The sequence below is a fragment of the Phasianus colchicus genome, chromosome 39 (genome assembly GCF_987193195.1).
Source record: "Phasianus colchicus chromosome 39, bPhaCol1.hap1.1, whole genome shotgun sequence".
NCBI classification, from domain to species: Eukaryota; Metazoa; Chordata; class Aves; order Galliformes; family Phasianidae; genus Phasianus; species Phasianus colchicus.
In genome coordinates, this window is record NC_143474.1 from 675001 (window position 1) to 692895 (window position 17895).

General features: G+C 55.3%; 2 long non-coding RNA genes and 1 other non-coding gene across 3 annotated transcripts; 2 read left to right on the forward strand and 1 right to left on the reverse strand.

Annotated features, from left to right (window-relative positions):
• Positions 1–82: 82 nt before the first annotated feature.
• On the reverse strand, positions 83–2691 carry LOC149913292 (uncharacterized). The gene is made up of 5 exons (XR_016461351.1): positions 2422–2691; positions 1300–1404; positions 635–654; positions 504–524; positions 83–262 (listed from the first exon to the last, which is right to left on the reverse strand). It is a non-coding gene; the product is annotated as an uncharacterized LOC149913292 (long non-coding RNA).
• A 2471-nt stretch (positions 2692–5162) lies between these two features.
• On the forward strand, positions 5163–11913 carry LOC149913293 (uncharacterized). The gene is made up of 3 exons (XR_016461350.1): positions 5163–5246; positions 6000–6190; positions 11212–11913. It is a non-coding gene; the product is annotated as an uncharacterized LOC149913293 (long non-coding RNA).
• On the forward strand, positions 9516–9597 carry TRNAL-AAG (transfer RNA leucine (anticodon AAG)). Its single transcript has one exon. It is a non-coding gene; the product is annotated as a tRNA-Leu (tRNA).
• Positions 11914–17895: the final 5982 nt, after the last annotated feature.

Below are 17895 nucleotides of genomic sequence, written 5' to 3' on the forward strand. Positions count from 1 at the left end.
GTACTGGGGGCTCCAGACCTGGACGCAGTGCTGCAGATGGGGCCTCACAAGAGCAGAGCAGAGGGGAACAATCACCTCCCTGTCCCTGCTGGCCACCCCTCTTCTGATGGAGCCCAGGATCCCATTTGCTGTTTGGGCTGCAAGAGCTCACTGCTGGCTCATGTTCAGCTTTTCGTCCATCAGGACCCCCAGGTCCTTCCCTGCAGGGCTGCTCTCAAGCTCTGCTCCTTCCAGCACTTACCCAGCAGTGCATCTTTTCTCTCTGCAGAACAGAAGCAAAGGAAACGCAGGGTCAGAGGGAACAGCTTCTCATCCCACGGCTGCTCCCATTCCTACACCCCAAACCTTTTTGTTCAAGGAAATGGCCAGGGACCACTTTGGTCCAAAAAAGGGGAATTCCACAGATATGATGGAAAAAGCAAACACAACAGCAAGGCAGGCTCAGAGGGATCAGATTCCCATGGGGAGGTTGAAGGTAATGTGGTTTGGGGAAGAAAACTCACCCAGTATCACAGCCTTTTTCACTGGAAAAGAAAGAGCAGAGCAGAGCACGGTCAGAGGGGACAGCTGCTCATCCCACGGCCAATGCAACAGGGAGACCCTGAGTTCCCTCATTTTGGGGAAGAAGACTTACCAACATTGCATCTTTTCCCTCTGCAAAATAGAAACAAAGGAAATGCGTGACCAGAGGGAGCACCTCCTCATCCCACGGCTGCTCAGACCCCAAATCTTTCTGTGCTGGGAAGTGGCCAACGGCCCCCTTGGCCCCAAGAAGGAATTAAAACAATAGGAGGGAAGGGATTGGGCCAGAATTTTGCGTGTGGGTCGATCAGGACTGACACATCACACGACCCCAACACGTCCCAAGGCCCCAAACGTCCCGTGGTCCCAACACGTCACACAAACCCAGCACTCTTCTATCAGTGCCATTGAAGGGAATGCGGTGGAAGGAGGGGCTGGAAGGGCTCACTCAGCTCCCTGCCCTGTGGGCCGGAAGACAAAGCAGACGAAGAGGTGGTCAGCAGGCAGCTTGATTTCTGGGGGTGTCTCAAGAGGGCCTGGACCTTTCCATCTGCGCCGTGCTCCTGTCACGTTCCTACCTTCCCACCCTTCCTTTCTCCCCTTCCTTCATTCCCGGAAAGAAAAGGCAAATGTGATTTAACGAGCAGTATGGGAATCTCAGGAAAAATCTCCCTTCCTCCTCCTGTGCACCTCCGTGGAGCAGAGCTCAGCACCACCCGACCATCCCTGGCCCTGCTCAGCACCCCCTGCTCTCCATCCCCTCCACTCTCAGCTCACCTCGCTTGCTATAGAGAAAAACAATGGCAGCAGATGACCCAGCCAGAAGTGCGATGATCACAGCCAGAGCCACCTTCCAGGGACGGACGACTGGGGCAAAGGGCTCTGGAAAATACATCAGGAGAAGCGTTCCTCCTCCACTCCCATACATGGCAAAGCGAGACTCAGACCTGGGAGATCGCAGAGCCCAAAGCAGCAGCAGCCAGGCAGCGGTGCCACACCATGGCAGCATCCCCAGCTTGGCGCAGGCGGAGGAGCCGCTCAGCATCCCGCGCTGCGACGTGGAGAAACCCAGCACAGAAACCCAACCCAACCGCCTCATCCGTGCAGACCCGCCCCCAAACCACACCGTGCGCCCGCTCCAACTCCGGCATCTCGCGGAGCGCTTCGGCCCCGGCCTCTTTCCAAGGCTGCTGTCCTTCAGCTCTCCATCCACGCACGCCCCAGCCGCCGACCTGACACCTCCAGCTCCACCACGGCGTCCGCAGAGCCGTCGCCATCATCATCACCACCTTGCACAGCACAGCCGTGTGAGCCGCTACCGGAGGAGCTCAGCGCAGTGATGCGCAAAGCCGGCTTTCCATCAGAGGCCATTCCTGAGCGGCGCTGTCCTCCCTTTCCATCCCTCCGTCTGCTGCGGGCGCCCTCCATGTTTGGAGGGATGCACCAGCCCAGAGGAGCGGTGCCGGATCCATGGGAGCTCGGAGCATCCTTGCAAGGGGACGACTGGCAGCGCAGCACCGCGTCCCGTCCCTCCTCGGCTGTGACACGGAGGCTCGGTGCCACCGCCCCGAGCTGGGCTGGGCAGTGAGGTGGTGAGATGTGGCTGCGTTCATGTGGGGACCTGGAGTGGCACAGGGTGTGTCGGTGTGCGCCCCATCGCGCCTACAACCGCTGGAGGCGGAGCAAGGGGGAGCGGGGAAGGATTCCTGGGGGTGGGAGCCCCCGGGAGCTGAAGAAGAGACAGAAGTTCTACCCCACATCACGGTTCATGGAAGAGCTGAAGAGAGAGGGAAAGTCAAGCAGGGCTGGGTGCTGGGCTGGGTTCTCCCTGCCCCACGGCGGCTCCCCCACCCCACAGCAACACCTCTGCCGGCCACAGCAGCCACACAGCACCCTCACCTGGTCCCGCATGGAGGAGGTGCAGAGCCACGAGATAAACGAGGAGCTCCTCCGGGGGGGGTGAAAGTGGGGCGGTTGCAGCCCGAGAGGAAGCTGGAGAAGAGGAGGGGGGAAGGAGGAGAGAGGAAGGAGATGGGGATGGAGAAGATGGGGAAGAGGATCCCCTCCACCCCTCCCGGCAGCACAGCGGCTCTGATGAGGGTGGGTGGAAGGAGGAGGGCTGATATCCCCCCCTCCCCCGCCTGCAAAGCGGGGCTCAGGCAGCGCAGATGTTGCATTGAAGGGCTCAGTGCTGCAGGCAGCGCAGGGAGGGGCGCAGGGAGGGGCGCAGACAGGGGCTGATCGTCCGCCCTTCAGTCGGACGGGAGGAGGAGGCCTCAGGGCTGGAGAGGAGCGAGGCTGGGAGATCCGAGCCGGTAACGTGGGATGGCAGTGGGTTACGGCCAGCAGGAATTGCTCTATCATGGGAGCACTGGGAGCACTGGGAGCTCAGGGGATCCTGCACCCCGTGGGCAGCACGAGGGCGGCCGTAAGGGGGGGACCGAGGGCGGCGACCTCTCTGCTCGCCCAGGGAGGCTGTGGGCGCCCCATCCCTGCGGGTGTTTCAGGCCATAGGATGCGGCTCCGGGCAGCCCGGGCTGGTGGTTGTGACCCTGCATAGCGGGGCATTGGAACGGCGTCGTCTTTGAGGTGCTTTGCAACCCAGCCCAGGGGGTTTCCGCCACCAGGGGAGGAGGTAATGGGGTCACTCCGACGTGGGGCAGTTGGCAGTGGGGCGAACGGTTGCGGAACCCAGAGCTGACTTTCCGCTGGGGTTTGATGGGGCTCCGCGTCCACCCGGAACGTGGACCCACAGCACATGGGAAAGCCGTGGCCGCACTGCACGAACACCTCTCCCGATTTCTTCGGCTCCCCATCGGTTGCAGGGACCAGCGGAGCTGCCAGAGCTTTTCCTGAGGGTGCAGGATTACGGCGTGGAGCGGCTGGCAGAGGTGAGAGTTTGCTCCGAGCTGAGCCCAAGCTGTGATGGTTTCTTTGGTCAGAAGGGATTTTTACGTAACTGACCGCTAATGCAGAAAGTAATTAATGCTAATGACACCCCCGCAGAAATTAATTAATGCTAATGACACCCCCGCATCCCCCCTTCCCACGGCGGGGGGCCTCCGGGGACCAGGAAGGGTTTCTGTGGAAGGTGGGCGATCGCTCGGCGCACTCAGCGTGGAAAATGGAATTCTTCCTCTGATGAGGCAGAGCTGCAATGGCGGGGCTGGAAAGGGGGAGGTCTGTCCCCTGGGATGGCGGCACCCCCAGATGCAGAAGTTCCCCCCTTCCAGCTGCGCTCCCCCCGCAGACCCCCCAAAAGATGCTTTGTGGCAGTGCTGGGATTCGAACCCACGCCCTGCTGGGACTGCAGCCTTCATCCAGCGCCTCCGACCGCCCAGCCACGCTGCCCACCTACCCCACTTCTCCCCCTCTTCTTCCCACCCCACTGTGCTCAGACCCCATCAGCCCCAAAGCCCACCAAACCCCACTGCCCCCCACCCGATGATTTCCCACCGCCCCAATCCCCATCGTCCTCCACCCCGATGGAATCCCGCCATCGCAAACCCCACTGCCCTCGACCCAATGGGGTCCCACCTCCCCAAACCCAATCATCCCCCACCACAGTGGGCTCCTATCATCCCAAATCCCAAATCCCAAATCCACCTCCATTCCAGTTGAATCCCACCACCCTAAATGCCATCATCTCCCACCCAATGGGGTCCCACCACCCCGAATCTCATCAATCCCTACTCACTAGAACCCCACCACCCCAACGGAGTCCCACCACCCCAATCCCCACCACCCAATCATCCCCCACCTCACTGGGCTCCTATCATCCCAAATCCCAAATCCACCTCCATTCCACTTGAATCCCACCACCCTAAATGCCATCATCCCCCACCCAACAGGGTCCCACCACCCCAAACCCATCATCCCCCACCCAATGGGCTCCCACCACCCCAAATCTCTTCAATCCCTACTCACTAGAACCCCACCACCCCAACGGAGTCCCATCACCCCAATCCCCATCATCCTCCATCCCAACAGAACCCCACCACCCCAGTGGAATCCCTCCATCCCAATGGTGTCCCATCACCCCAATCCCCATTGCCCTCCAGCCAATGGCCCCTCAAAAAAAGACCAATCCTCATTGGATTTGGTTGGGAAAGCCATAAAACTGTGGGCCAGCAACGGGGACACGGCATCCCAAAATCTCGTCATCCTCCATCGCAATGGGGTCCCATTGCCCTAAATCTCATCATCCTCCATCCCAAAGGAATCCCACTGTCCCAACCCCATCATCTTCCATCCCAATGGAACCCCATCATCCCAATGGAATTCCATGACCCCAACGGAATCCGCCACTCCAACCCCCAACCCAACGGGGTCCCACCGTCCTACACTCCATCATCCCCTGCCCAGTGGAATCCCTCCATCCCAATGAAGTCCCATCACCCCAATCCGCATCACCCTCCACCCGGTGGAGTCCAACCCCCCAAGAAAAGACCGATCCTCGTCGGGGTTGGTTGGGAAAGCCATCAAATTGTGGGCCAGCAACGGGGACACGGCAGAGCTCTGCGGGGAGGGGGCCGTGAGCCCCTCAGAGCCCCGTGGGGAGAGGTGAAGCAGCAGTGCTGAATGCAGCTGGAACGCAGCTCCGCACGGCGTCTTCGTCCTCATCTTCCTCATCTTCCTCATCTTCCTCATCTTCCTCGTCACCGTCGTCCTCCGTGGATGCGCCCTCTGTTGTTGTGGTCGTCCATCCGTCGTCGGCTGCGTCTGTTAGGGAGCGGGGAGGAAATGGGGAGCAGGGGGGGGGTGGAGGGTGGGGATGGGGGGGAAGAGGGGTGGGAAGTGCAGGGAGGGGGCGGGAAGGATGGAAAGGGGATGGGAACTGCAGATGTGGGATGAGGACCATGGGAAGGGGATGGGGAGGATGGAAAGGGGATGGGAACTGCAGATGTGGGGTGGGAACGAGGGGTGAAGTGATGGGAAGCACAGGGATGGGATTGGAACTGCAGGTGTTTGGGGTGAGGACCAGGGGAAGGGGATGGGGAGGATGGGAAGGGGGTGGAAATGAGGAGTAAAGGGGTGGAAACCGTGGAAAAGGGGATAGGAACCACAGATAGGGGATGGGGAGGAGGGACAAAGGGATGGGAAGCACAGGGATGGGATGGGAACGACGGGGAGAGAATGGGAATTGTGGGGGAGTGGGGGGGAATGAAGGACAAAGGGGTGGAAACCGTGGGGAAGGGATGAGGAGGATGGAAAGGGGATGGGAAGCATAGAAAGGGGATAGGAGCACAGAGAGGGGAAGAGAAGGAGAGGTGAAGGGATGGGGAGTGTGGGAAGGGGGAAAGGGATCCTGGAAAGGGGATGGGAACTGTGGGGTGGGGATGGGAAGTGTGGGAAGGGGGAAAGGGATCCTGGAAAGGGGATGGGAACTGTGGGGTGGGGATGGGGCTCTGCTGGGACGTGGGCACATCCCCATAGGGGTCCTCATAGGTGCCCACACGCACTTTCCCCCATTACAGCCACCCCCCCTTTGGGTGCCCCCATACCTGAGCAGGACGACCCGGAGGACGTCCCGGTGTTGGGGCAGCTCCTCCACCTCCTCCTCCTCCGGACCCAAACCCACAGCAGCGGCCGCGTGGGCTCCTCGTCCTCCGAGCTGAGCATGTTGGGGACCCATGGCTCCCCACTGCGCTCCTGCGGCCCTAAAGAGGTGGGGGGCGGCGGGGCGGGGCTGTGTTTGGGGTGGGATGAACGGCTCTGACCCCACACCCCACCCCAGGGCTGCCAATGGAACCCATCGGTTTTGTCCCAGTCCCCCATATGGGGTTTGGGGCGGTGGGATTTCATTGAGTGGGGGATAATGGGGTTTGGGGTAGTGGAACTCTGTTGGGTGATGGGTTTGGGTTGTGGAATCCCATTGGATGAGGGGTTTGGGGTGGAGGGATTTCATTGAGTGGGAGATAATGGGGTTTTGGGTACTGGAGGTCTATTGGGTGATGGGTTTTGGGTGTACGGATTCCATTGGGGTGCTGGGGTTTGGGGTGATGGGATTTCATTGAGTGTGGGATAATGGGGTTTGGGGTAGTGGAAGTCTATTGGGTGATGGGGTTTGGGTTGTGGGATTCCGTGGGGTGATGGGATTTGGGTGGTGGGATTTCATTGGATGAGGGGTTTGGGGTGGTGGGATTTCATTGGATGAGGGGTTTGGGGTGGTGGGATTTCATTGTATGGGGGATAACGGGGTTTGGGGTTGTGGGATCCCATTGGCTGAGGGGTTTGGGGTGGTGGGATTTCATTGAGTGGGAGATAATGGGATTTGGGGTAGTGGAAGTCTATTGGGTCATGGGTTTTGGGTTGTGGGATTCTGTGGGGTGATGGGTTTTGGGTGGTGGGATTCCATTGGATGAAGGGTTTGGGGTGGTGGGATTTCATTGGGGTGATGGGATTTCATTGAGTGGGGGATAATGGGGTTTGGGGTAGTGGAACCCTGTTGGCTGATGGGGTTTGGGTGGCAGGATCCCGTTGGGTGATGGGGTTTGGGTTGTGGGATCCCATTGGCTGAGGGGTTTGGGGTGGTGGGATTTCATTGAGTGTGGGATAATGGGGTTTGGGGTAGTGGAAGTCAATTGGGTGATAGGGTTTGGGTTGTGGGATTCTGTGGGGTGATGGGGTTTGGGTGGTGGGATTCCATTGGGGTGGTGGGTTTGGGGTTGTGGGATTTCATTGGGGTGGTGGGGAATGATGGGTTTTGGGGTGGTGGGATTTCATTGTATGGGGGATAATGGGGTTTGGGGTAGTGGAACCCTGTTGGCTGATGGGGTTTGGGTTGTGGGATTCCATTGGGTGGGTGGGAATGATGGGATTTGGGGTGGAGGGATCTCATTGGGTGATGGGTTTGGGTTGTGGGATTCTGTGGGGTGATGGGGTTTGGGTGGAGGGATCCCATTAGGGTGGTGGGATTTCATTGAGTGGGGGATAATGGGGTTTTGGGTACTGGAAGTCTATTGGGTAATGGGGTTTGCGTTGTGGGATTCCATTGGGTGATGGGTTTTGGGGTGGTGGGATTTCATTGGGGTGCTGGGCTTTGGGGTGGTGGGATTTCATTGGGGTGCTGGGCTTTGGGGTGGTGGGATTTCATTGAGTGGGGGATAATGGGGTTTGGGGTAGTGGAAGTCTGTTGGCTGATGGGGTTTGGGTTGTGGGATTCCATTGGATGAGGGGTTTGGGGTGGTGGGATCCCATTGGCTGAGGGGTTTGGGGTGGTGGGGTTTCATTGAGTGGGAGATAATGGGGTTTTGGGTACTGGAAGTCTATTGGGTGATGGGGTTTGGGTTGTGGGATCCCATTGGCTGAGGGGTTTGGGGTGGTGGGATTTCATTGAGTGGGGGATAATGGGGTTTGGGGTACTGGAACTCTGTTGGCAGATGGGGTTTGGGCTGTGGGATCCCATTGGATGAGGGGTTTGGGGTGGAGGGATCTCATTGGCTGATGGGTTTGGGTTGTGGGATTCCATCGAGGTGGTGGGGAATGATGGGCTTTGGGGTGGTGGGATTTCATTGTATGGGGGATAATGGGGTTTGGGGTAGTGGAACCCTGTTGGCTGATGGGGTTTGGGTTGTTGGATTCCATTGGATGATGGGTTTGGGTTGTGGGATTCCATTGAGTTGGTGGGGAATGATGGGCTTTGGGGTGGTGGGATTTCATCGAGTGGGGGATAATGGGGATTGGGGTAGTGGAACTCTGTTGGGTGATGGGTTTGGGTGGTGGGATCCCATTGGATGAGGGGTTTGGGGTGGTGGGATTTCAATGGGGTGGTGGGGTTTTGGGTGATGGGATTTCATTGAGTGTGGGATAATGGGGTTTGGGGTACTGGAACCCTGTTGGCTGATGGGGTTTGGGTTGTGGGATTCCATTGGGTGGGTGGGAATGATGGGATTTGGGGTGGAGGGATCTCATTGGGTGATGGGTTTGGGTTGTGGGATTCTGTGGGGTGATGGGGTTTGGGTGGAGGGATCCCATTGGGGTGGTGGGATTTCATTGGGATGGTGGGTTTGGGGTGGTGGGATTCCATTGAGTGGGAGATAATGGGGTTTTGGGTACTGGAAGTCTATTGGGTGATGGGGTTTGGGTTGTGGGATTCCATTGGGTGATGGGTTTTGGGTGGTGGGATTTCATTGGGGTGGTGGGGAATGATGGGTTTTGGGGTGGTGGGATTTCATTGTATGGGGAATAATGGGGTTTGGGGTAGTGGAACCCTGTTGGCTGATGGGGTTTGGGTTGTGGGATTCCATTGGATGAGGGGTTTGGGGTGGTGGGATTTCATTGAGTGGGAGATAATGGGGTTTGGGGTAGTGGAAGTCTATTGGGTCATGGGTTTTGGGTTGTGCGATTCTGTGGGGTGATGGGTTTTGGGTGGTGGGATTTCATTGGATGAAGGGTTTGGGGTGGTGGGATTTCATTGGATGAAGGGTTTGGGGTGGTGGGATTTCATTGGGGTGATGGGATTTCATTGAGTGGGGGATAATGGGGTTTGGGGTAGTGGAACTCTGTTGGGTGATGGGTTTGGGTTGTGGAATCCCATTGGATGAGGGGTTTGGGGTGGAGGGATTTCATTGAGTGGGAGATAATGGGGTTTTGGGTACTGGAAGTCTATTGGGTCATGGGGTTTGGGTTGTGGGATTCCATTGGGTGATGGGTTTTGGGGTGGTGGGATTTCATTGTATGGGGGATAATGGGGTTTGGGGTAGTGGAACCCTGTTGGCTGATGGGGTTTGGGTTGTGGGATTCCATTGGGTGATGGGTTTTGGGTGGAGGGATCCCACTGGGGATGGGTTTGTGTTGTGGGATCCCATTGGGTGATGTGTTTGGGTTGTGGGATCCCATTGGGGATGGGTCTGGGTTGTGGGATCCCATTGGGGATGGGTCTGGGTTGTGGGATCCCATGTGATGAGGGGTTTGGGTGGCAGGACCCCCTTGGATCCCATTGGGTTGAGGATTCCCCACTGTTTCCCACTGGGATTTGGGGCTGCCCACGGGGTAGCGTGGCCGAGCGGTCTAAGGCGCTGGATTAAGGCTCCAGTCCCTGCGGGGGCGTGGGTTCGAATCCCACCGCTGCCACCCAGCATCTTTTGGGGCTCCGCGCCCCACCGCCCCCCGGCCCCCCCCCAAATCCGCTCCCATCTTTTTGCGCCCCCCGGAGATGGGGGGGGGGGAGTGGGGTGGGGGGTGATTGGGGGGAAATTGGGGAAATTTGGGGAAAGTGGGAGGAAAATTGGGGGGAAATTGGGGAAAAATCGGGGAAAATTTGGGGAAATTTAACTCTTTCCTGCCCGTTTCTGGTGTGTGTGGGGTGAAGGTTGGGGGTGGGGTTGGGGGGCAGCGAGGAGAGAAGGCTTTAACCCCTTCGTACCCACTGTGGGGGGGGGGTCAGGGGTGTGGGGTTACGGGGTTGGGTTCACAGTTTGGGTTTAGGGTCGTAGAATTGTAGGGGTCAAAGTTCCTCGCTGGGTTTGTGATTTAAAGCCAGCCCAACACAGAGCAAGTTATGGGGGTGATGGGGAGTTATGGGGATGTAGGGTTATGGGGTTGGAGTGACGGGATTGGAGTTATGGGGGTGATGGGGATGTAGGGTTATGGGGTTGGAGTGCCGGGATTGGGGTCGGGGTTGGAGCTGATGGGGATGTAGGGTTATGGGGGTGATGGGGATGGAAGGTTATAGGGTTGGAGTGACGGGATTGGGGCCAGGGTTGGAGCTGAGCTGATGGGATTGGAGTTATGGGGGTTGTGGGGATGGAGGATTATGGGGTTGTGGAGTGATGGGATTGGGGTCAGGGTTGGAGCTGATGGGGATGTAGGGTTATGGGGGTGATGGGGATGTAGGGTTATGGGGTTGGAGTGCTGGGATTGGGGTCAGGGTTGGAGCTGAGCTGATGGGATTGGAGTTATGGGGGTGATGGGGGGATTGGGGTCAGGGTTGGAGCTGATGGGGATGTAGGGTTATGGGGTTGGAGCGACAGGATTGGGGTCAGGGTTGGAGCTGAGCTGATGGGATTGGAGTTATGGGAGTTATGGGTGGATTGGGGGCAGGGTTGGAGCTGATGGGGATGTAGGGTTATGGGGGTGATGGGGATGTAGGGTTATGGGGTTGGAGTGCCGGGATTGGGGTCAGGGTTGGAGCTGAGCTGATGGGATTGGAGTTATGGGGGTGATGGGGATGTAGGGTTATGGGATTGGAGTGACGGGATTGGAGCTGAGCTGATGGGATTGGAGTTATGGGGTTATGGGGATGGAGGGTTATGGGATTGGAGTGGCGGGATTGGGGTCAGGGTTGGAGCTGAGCTGATGGGATTGGAGTTATGGGGGCGATGGGGGGATTGGGGTCAGGGTTGGAGCTGATGGGGTTGTAGGGTTATGGGGGTGATGGGGATGGAAGGTTATAGGGTTGGAGTGACGGGATTGGGGTCAGGGTAGGAGCTGAGCTGATGGGATTGGAGTTCTGGGGGTGATGGGGATGTAGGGTTATGGGGTTGGAGCGACAGGATTGGGGTCAGGGTTGGAGCTGAGCTGATGGGATTGGAGTTATGGGGGTGATGGGGATGTAGGGTTATGGGGGTTATGGGGATGGAGGGTTATGGGGTTGGAGCGACGGGATTGGGGTCAAGGTTGGAGCTGAGCTGATGGGATTGGCGTTATGGGGTTATGGGGATGAGGCTACGGAATCCCCACCTCCAGCCCCACAGCTGCTGCTCTGCTGAACTCCGCAGCCCCCTGCCCCCCCCCCGTAGTGCCCAAAATGTGGAAACGGGGTGAACCTCTTTGGGCTGCTGAGCTGTGGGGCGATTTTGCTGCCCGAATAAAGAAGGTGGTGGTGAAGGTGCGCCATGTGGACGTGGCCAAGATTCAGGCTGCTGAAAACCAGCAAAATCACCATCAGGTGGACCGAGATGCCAAGATTTGTGTGGCTCAAAAAGACCTGGATTGGCAGAGCAAGGGTGAATCATTCCCGGCTCGGTGGGACCACGAGACCTCGGGTCATCAAGGGAGGGGAGACACAGCATAGAAGTGGGCTAAAGAGCGAGGGGTGGAGTTAATTATGGCTGCTGTTGCTCAAATTACTCATGGCTGCGACACACGTGCCGTAATTAAACGAGGCAAGAGGATGAAACCAGGCTGGGAGGAAGGGTGGCAGCAAAAGTATAAAGGTGGGGTTGATTTTGTGGCCTTGCCCCGATCTCGCAGTGGTTTCATGTGCTCAGCGTGGTGGAGGAAGGAAGGGAGAAAGAAAAATAAACCAGCAGCAAAAAAATCTATGGAGGAAAACTGATTTTACTAATTATGATATCGGAACGCAAGAGAACGCGGTATAAAATAAAATCTAATTAAAATTGAGACTAATAAATCAAAGAGGAAAGGAGAGAGAGAGTTCCTGAGTCCGACTCAAACCTGAAAAGCTTGGAATTGCCTTACTTCACTTCCCCAACTCGTGCTTTACTCCGGGTGTTCCTCACACTTTACTCCGGGTGTTCCTCACCGCGAGCTCCGCGTTCACTCACAGTTTTCTCCGGGTTTTACTCAGGCTTTGCTCAGGCTTTACTCAGACTGCAGTTGCACACATTTTGCTCTTGCTCTACTCCGGGTGGACTCACTCACAGCTTAGTCTGGTTTTACTCACCATTTACTCCACACTTACTAAGACTTTACTCTGGATTTTCTCACGCTTGACTTGGCGTTACCTCGCCCTTTACACCAAGTCTACTCGCACTTTACTCCGTGTTTACTCGCACTTCTTGTTTGCGATTCTTCGACTCACACTTTACTCGAGGTGGACTCCAACTTTTCTTCAACTTTACTCCTGGTTTACTCACACTTTTCTCCTTGATTTACTGACACCCTACACTGGGTGTGTGCACTCTCTCTTCCAGGCCTACCAACACTTTACTCCGGGTGTTTCTCACACTTTACTCCAGGTCTTTCTCACTCTTTTCTCATTGGTTCAACACAGTTTTCTCAGGGTTTTACTCACACTTTGCACTACGTTTGCACACTCTTTGCTCCGGGATTACTCTGACTCTACTCTGGTTGGACTCACACCGTACTCAGGTTTTACTCACAATTTACTCCACATTTACCATGCACTTTACTCCGGGTTTCCTCACACTTGGCTTGGTGTTACCACACGCTTTACTCTGAGTTTGCTCGCACTTTACTCCACGTTTACTCGCACTTTTCTCTGGGTTTTACTGACACCCTACTCCACGTGTCTACGCTCTCTCTGCCAGGTCTGCCCACACTTCACTCTGGGTGTTTCTCACACTTTCCTCTGTGTTTACTCGCATCTTTCTCAGGGTTTTACTCAGACTTTACACTACACTTGCACTCTCTTCACTCCAGTATTACTCCGACTCTACTCCGGGTGGACTCAGACCTTAGCCTGCTTCTACTCACCATTTACACCTCGTTTACCTCACACTGTACTCCGTGTTTCCTCACACTTGGCTTGGTATTACCTCATGCTTTACTCCTGGTTTACTCACACTTTTCTCAGGGTTTTACTCATCCCCTACTCCGCGTGTGCGCGCTCTCTGTTCCTTGCCTACCCACACCTTACTCTGGGTGTATCTCACACTTTAATCCGGCTGTTTCTCACACTTTTCTCCTGGCTTCCTCACACTTCTCTCCGGGTTTTACTCGGACTTTGCACTATGCTTGCACACACTTTGCTCCAGGATTACTCTGACTCTACTCAGGTTGGACACACACACTGCATCTGGTTTTACTCAGCTTTTACTCCATGTTTACCTCACGCTTTACTCGGGTGTCCTCACACTTGACTTGCTGTTGCCACATGCTTTACTCCACGTTTACTCGCACTTTACTCCGGGTTTACTCACTTTTTTTTTTTGCGTGTCATTGACTCACACTGTACTCAAGGTGGAGTCCAGCTTTTCTTCAACTATACTCATACTTTACTCCTGGTTTGCTCAAACTTTTCTTGCTGACACCTACTCCACGTTTGTACGCTCTCTCTTTCGGGCCAATCCACACTTTACTCCAGGTTTTTCACGCTTTTCTCCTGGCATCCTCACAGTTTTCTTTGGGTTTTACTCAGGCTTTGCACTACGTTTGCACACTCTTTGCTCCGGGATTACTCTGACTCTACTCCGAGTGGACTCACACCTTACTCTGGTTTTCCTCACCATTTCCTCCACGTTTACCTTGCACTTTACTTTGGGTTTCCTCACACCTGACTTGGTGTTCCCACACGCTTTACTCCAAGTTTACTCACACTTTGTTCCGGGTTTACTCACACTTCTTGTTTGCGTGTCTTCGACTCACACCGTTCTCAAGGTGGACTCCAACTTTTCTTTGGCTTTACTCACACTTTACTCCTGGTTTACGTCCACTTTTCTCACGGTTTTAATGACTCCCTATTCTGGGTGTGTGCACTCTCTGTTCCTGGCCTACCCACACTTTACTCCGGGTGTTTCTCACACTTTACTCTGGGTGTTTTCACGCTTTCCTTCGCGTTTACTCACAGTTTTCATCCAGGTTTTTCTCAGACTTTGCTCTAGGCTTGCACACTCTTTGCTCCAGGATTACTCTGGCTCTACTCCAGGTGGACTCACACCTTACTCTGGTTTTCCTCCCCATTTACTCCACGTTTACCTTGCGCTTTACTTTGGGTTTCCTCACACTTGTTGTTACCACACCCTTTACTCCAAGATTACTTGCAAATGAATCCAGGTTTACTCACACTTCTTTTTTGCGCGTCTTTGACTCACACTTGACTCAAGGTGGACTCCATCTTTTCTTCGACTTTACTCACACTTTACTCCTGGTTTACTCACACTCTTCTCAGGGTTTTACTGACACCCTGCTCCGTGTGTGTGTTCACTCTCTCTTCCGGGCCTACATCCACACTTTAATCCTGTTCTTTCTCACTCTTTACTCCGGTTGTTTCTCACACTTTTCTCCTGGCTTCCTCACAGTTTTCTCAGGGTTTTACTCCGACTTTGCACTAGGCTTGCACACTCTTTGTTCTGAGATTACTCTGACTCTACTATGTGAAGAGTCACATCTTAGTCTTGTTTTACTCACCATTTACTCCACGTTTACCTTACACTTTACTCCGGGTTCACTCACTCTTGACTCGGTGTTACCTCACGCTTTACTCCAAGTTTGCTCACACTTTACTCCGCGTTTACACACATTTTTTCTGCGTGTTTTTGAGTCACTCTGCAAACAAGGTGAACTCCAACCATTCTTTCACTTTACTCACACTTTCCTGCTGTTTTACTCACGCTTTTCTCCAGGTCTGTACGCTTTCTGTTCCGAGCCCACCCACGCTTGACTCCGTGTGTTTCACTCACTTTTCTTTGGCTCTCTCACAGTTTACTCCAGGTTTTACTCAGACTTTGGACCCCGCTTGCACACTGTTTGTTCTTCGATTACTCCCACTCTACTCCAGGTGGACTCACACCTTACTCTGGTTTCACTCACACTTTACTCAAGGAGGACACAAACTTTTCTCCAACTTTCCTCACACTTCTACTCCGGGTTTACTCACACTTTTCTCAGGGTTTTACTAACACCCCACACCAGGTGTGTGCGTTCCCTCTTTGAGGCCCACCCGCAATTTACTCCAGGTGTTTCTCACACCTTTTCCTCTGCATTTACTCACAGTTTTCTCCGGGATTTATTCAGACTTTGCTCCACTCTTTGTTCCGGGATTACTCTCACTCTACTCCAGGTAGACTCACACCTTGGGCTGGTCTCACATAACCCCATTGACCCCATTGACCCCATTGACCCCGCTGACCCCAGTGACCCCACAGGTCCTCACTGACCCCATTGACCCCTATGGCCCCATTGACCCCGCTGATCCTTACCCCACTGACCCTGTTGACCCCATTAACCCCAAATACCCCATTGACCCCAATGACCCCAATGTCCCCATTGAACCCGATGACCCCAATGACCCCACAGGTCCTCACTGAACCCACTGACCCCATTGACCCCAGTGATCCTCACTGACCCCATTGACCCCATTGACCCCACTGACACCATTGACCCCATTTGTCCCCGTGACCCCATTGACCCCAATAACCCCAATGACCCCATTGAACCCTATGACCCCATTGACCCCAATGACCCCAATGCCCCCACTGACCCCAATGTCCCCAATGTTCCCAATGACCCCAATGTCCCCATTGAACCCTATGACCCCATTGACCCCACTGATCTTCATTGACCCCAATGACCCCAATGACGCCAATGACCCCATTGATCCCAATGATCCTCACTGACCCCAATGAACCCATTGACCCCAATGACCCCATTGACTCCAATGACCCCATTGAACCCTATGACCCCATTGACCCCGCTGTTCCTCACTGACCCCATTGACCCCGTTGACCCCAAGGACCCCAATGACCCTACATAACCACAATGATCCCATTGACCCTTATGGCCCCATTGATCCTACTGATCCTCACTGTTGACCCCATTGACCCCAATGACCCCATGGATCCTTGCTGACCCCACTGACCCCAATGACCCCAAATACCCCATTGACTCCAATGACCCCACTGATCCTCACTGACCCCATTGACCCCATTGACCCCAATGTCCCCATTGAACCCTATGACTCCATTGACCCCACTGATCCTCATTGACCCCATTGACCCCACTGACCCTCACCGACCCCACTGACCCCCCACATCCCACTGACACCACTGACCCCATTTGTCCCCGTGACCCCACAGACCCCAAAACCCCTCCCATCCTCACACGACCCCAATGACCCCATACCGGCCCCCAGTGACCCTACAACTCCCCACCCATATAAGCCCAACCCCACCCCCGCTTGACCTTTGACCCCACGTGACCTTTGACCCCACGTGACCTTTGACCCCACAGATTCCTCCACCTGTGCTGCCACTGTGGGGCTCTATGGGGCTCAATGAAGTCTGCATGGGGTCTCTAAGGGTCTCTATGGGGTCTCTAAGGGTCTCTATGGGTCTTTATGGGGCACGATGTGTCTCTATGTGTTTCTATGGGTCTCTATGGTGTCTCTATGGATCTTTATGGGTCTCTATGGGATCTCCATGAGGCCCTATGGGGTCTCTATAGGGTCACTATGGGGTCTCTATGGGGTCACCATGGGGCTCTGTGGGTCACTATGGGGTCACTGTGGGGTCTCTGGGATTTTGTGGGTACTATGGGGCTCTATGGGTCTCTAAGGGTCTCTATGGGGTCACTATGGGTCACTATGGGGTCCCTATGGGTTTCTATGGGGTCTCTATGGGTCTCTATGGGGTCACTATGGGTCTCTATGGGGCGCTGTAGGGCTCTATGGGGTCACCATAGGGCTCTATGGGGCTCGATGGGTCTCCATGAGTTTCTATGGGGTTTCTGTGGGAACTGTGGGGTTCTATGGGGTCTCGAAGGATCTCTATGGGACTCCATGGGGTCACTGTGGGACTCTATGGGGCTTTATGGGGTCTCTATGGGTCTCTATGGGTCTTACGGGGTCATATGGGGCTCAGTGGGTCTCTATGGGGTCACTATGGGGTCTCTATGGGGTTCTGTGGGTACTACGGAGCTCTATGGTGTCCCTAAGGGTCTCTATGGGTGTCTATGGGGTCACTATGGGGCTCTATAGGGTCTCTATGGGTCTCTAAGGGTATCTATGGGTCTTATGGGGTCACTATGGGGGTCTATGGGTCTCTATGGGGTCTCCATGGGTCCCTATGGGGTCTCTATGAGTCTCTATGGGGCTCTGTGGGGATCTATTGGGATCTGTGGGGTCTCTATGGGTTCTACGGGGTCTCTATGGGGCTCTATGGGGTTTCTATGGGGTGTCTATGGGGTTCTGTGGGGATCTATTGGGATCTGTGGGGTCTCTATGGGTCTTTATGGGGTCTCTATGGGTTCTACAGGGTCCCTATGGGGTCGCTATGGGGCTCTATAGGGTCACTATGGGTTCGCTGTGGGGTCTCTATGGGGCTCTATCGGACTCTATGGGTCCCTACGGGGCTCTGTGGGGTCACTATGGGTCTCTATGGGGTTTCTATGGGTCTCTATGGGGTCTCTGTGGGACTCTGGGTCTCTATGGGTCTCGATAGGGACCCTATGGGATCTCTATGGGGTCACTCTGGGGCTCTATTGGGCTCTATGGGGTCTCCATGCATCTCTATGGGGCTCTATGGGTCTCCATGGGGTCTCTATGGGGCTCTATGGGGTTTCTATGGGGTTCACTGGGGCTCTATGGGGCTCTATGGGGCGCTATGGGTCTCTATGGAGTCCCTATGGGTCTCTATGGGTCTCTATGGGGATCTATGGGGCCCTATGGGTCTCTATGGGTCTCATTGGGTCTCTATGAGGCTCTATGGGTGTCTATGGGTCTCTATGGGG